Below are 3,066 nucleotides of genomic sequence, written 5' to 3' on the forward strand. Positions count from 1 at the left end.
CACCAATAAAAAATTATAAGCAGAAAGAGATTTTTCTTTTATAAGGAGGAGTAAGCAAGGTTGAAAAGAACAGATATGGAAAAGTGGTATAAGCAAGTTAGTAAACAGAATGAGCTGATACCAGACCAGTGTGTGTTTTATCCTGGTCCTAAACAGACCCTTAAAGAAAGGTTATGTGTGGCCTCTCAGGATCAACCAAATTTTGAAAAGAAAATATTTTGTTCCAGTTCATCATGGGGACAAAATAGTTTAGCCAATCTATAATTATGAAGCAAAGACATAATCTTGATGGCTTGTGTCTGGGTTTGTCATTGGTAAACAAGGTGCCATCTGTCTTATGCTTGCCCCAGGGATAAGAAAGGTTATTGCATTAAGTGGGTTCCTGAAGGGAGAGGGCAGGAAGATTTCCTAGCTTTCAGGACTTTCCAGGATCTTAGAGGTCAGGTAGCGTTCAACACAGTCTGCACTTTATTTCCTCTTGCCTTTTGTTGCTTCACCTGCAAAATTGGACCTGATTGGCAATCTCCAAACTTTTTATCAAGGAATATTTCTCTCCCTCTCTTTTTTTCTTTCCTTCTCTTGATACTGGGGATTGAAGAAGCAGATGCCACCTGGCCTGGCAGAAATACTTTTCTTAAAAATAGTTTATAGAAAATCCTATATAGAAAAGAGATACAATTGGAAATTCTCTGGTGGGGAAGGAAGATAGGAGCCCTGACAGCTGGATGCACTGTGCAGCTCTCTTGGCCCCAGCACCCTGTGGCCCTATAAGGCGCCAGAACTCCTCTATCCTATCTAGCAAGAGATCAAAATGGTCTCCAAATCCCCTGCAGCTTTTCTGAACTCTAGAAAGTCTCCTTATGACCGCAGGCTTTTACCTCCATTTCCTTAGAACATTTACTTGATAAAATTAGAAATCGAAAATTCTGTCTGTGCCTCCTTAAAAATGTAGATAAAACCTGGATAGGGTGGCACATCTCGGTAATCCCAGGACTTGTGAGGATGAGACAGGAGGATCACAGGTTCAAGGCCAGCCTCAGCAACTTATAGAGACCTCGTTTCCAAAATGAAAAGTAAAATAGTGCTGAGGGTGTAGCTCAGAGGCAGAATAACCCTGGATTCAATCTCCAGTACTGAGAAAAAACAAAATGCAGATAAATACTTTCCAATACTCTTTCTAGTTATGCAATCCAATTAATAGCATTCTGAAGGATTTGGAAGTTAACCCTTTGAGGAGTAGTCACTGGAGAATATTTCTGTGAGAATATGGGAGTCTAAACCATCAATAAAGGCCACTTAGAGACAGAGGTGTCCTAGTCACTTGTATTAGCTGGTCCCCTAATGTCTCCCAGTACATATCCCTTAGTTAATTCAGCTCTGCAAGATCTCGTCTTTTTGCTTCAGTGAAGCTGAGTTCCATCTCTCCCCTACAGCAATTGACATGAAGACATTCTTCCAGGCCTCCTCAATTTTGTCCAATGAAACTTTCCTTCAACACAAATTAAAGGTTAAATTATATGTGTGTTTCCTTGTTACTCTGACCTTTCATGTAACTTGCATAATCAGTAATAGGGTAGACGTTCTGGACTCAATCAAATTTGCAAATCACAACAAAAACTAAATTTGCTCATTAAAAAAAAGAAAAATTAAATGTTTAGCATTGAGGAAAGAGTCTGAGCACAGGCAAAGAAATACGATATTTCCTTCTCCTTCCTTACTCCTAAAATTTCTAGAAGTTTCTCAATTTGTTGTTGATTTTCTCATGTTCTTTGTTTATGAAGCCTCATGGTCCCCTTTGTGTCTTGTTAAGGTAAGTCAAACAGTAAAGTCCAGGTGCTCACTGTAGTGTTCTGTCCCCACGTTCAGGATGAAGGTAGAAAATTCCTTTTGAAGGTTACTTAGAAAACAATAATATTCTTTATTTTTTTAACTTTTTATTGGTGCACTGTAGTCATACATCTTCATGTGGTGAAAGATGGTAGAGGCATACATGCACACACGTCACACAAAACAGTAATATTCATTAAGTGAGTCTTTTCCTCATCCCTCCTCATAAAACATATTTACTGAGACTCGGACACTATATGCATTCCTTTTTAACAGAAACAAACAACAGCAAAACGAATCAATGAATCAGTGAACGAATGAATCAAAATATACTGACCAAAACAACTAGCAACTATAGCAAAAGACCAAGTGGATTCCCAGAAGGAAGAAGAAGTCAATTCTGAAATAGTGACTCCTTTGTTCAGTGTTTATTCCTCTGTGCCCAGTGTACACACTGTTCCTCTTCACCACCTTTAGTGAGATTTGAATATAAATGGTATTCTTTTTATTTCTTCTGCATTCATCAGCCCTCGTTGTTTTTCCCCATTTGACGCCTAATAATTGCTCTGTAGCAGTACAGTTGGTTGCTGTGGAAATGACTATGTTTTCACAAATAGAGGATGAGAACTTCAGGTGAAGAATAAGGGACTGGAGCTGAGGAACTCCTAGTAAATCGGAATTCTAGTATCACTTAAATGGGCCTAGGTAGAAAAAAGAATAGTCATGAGAGAGGTAGGAGAAGTCAAAGCATGATTACTAATCATAAGCACATCAAAGTCAACCACTAAGCCAAACATGAGAACCAGGGAGGGGGAGGCAATGAGGTAGGAATTGGATAAGGGCAAATTGAGAGATGTGTACATGAATGCCTCTACCACCTTCCACTTCATTAAGATGTACTAAGATGTACGACTACAATGCACCATAAAAATAAATAAATAAGGAAAATTACTCTCAATAATTTTTTTTTTTTTTTTTTTGTGAGACTGGGGTTCCTGGAAGCCCTTCTGCCTCCGGGCTACACTCCCAGACCTATTTTTACATTTTTATTTGGAAACAGGGTCTCCTAAGCCAGCGCGCGGGGCTGGCTTCGATCCTGCGCGATCCTCCTGTCTCTGCCTCCCAAGCGCGGGGATTCCAAGCGTGCGCCACCACGCCCGGCTTCAATAAAATTTTAAAAATAAATAAACTGGAAAATTTTAAGAACTTTAAGCAAGAAATCAGTGGGACATGGTGGCA

Source organism: Muscardinus avellanarius (genome assembly GCF_963383645.1).
Source record: "Muscardinus avellanarius genome assembly, chromosome: 17".
NCBI classification, from domain to species: Eukaryota; Metazoa; Chordata; class Mammalia; order Rodentia; family Gliridae; genus Muscardinus; species Muscardinus avellanarius.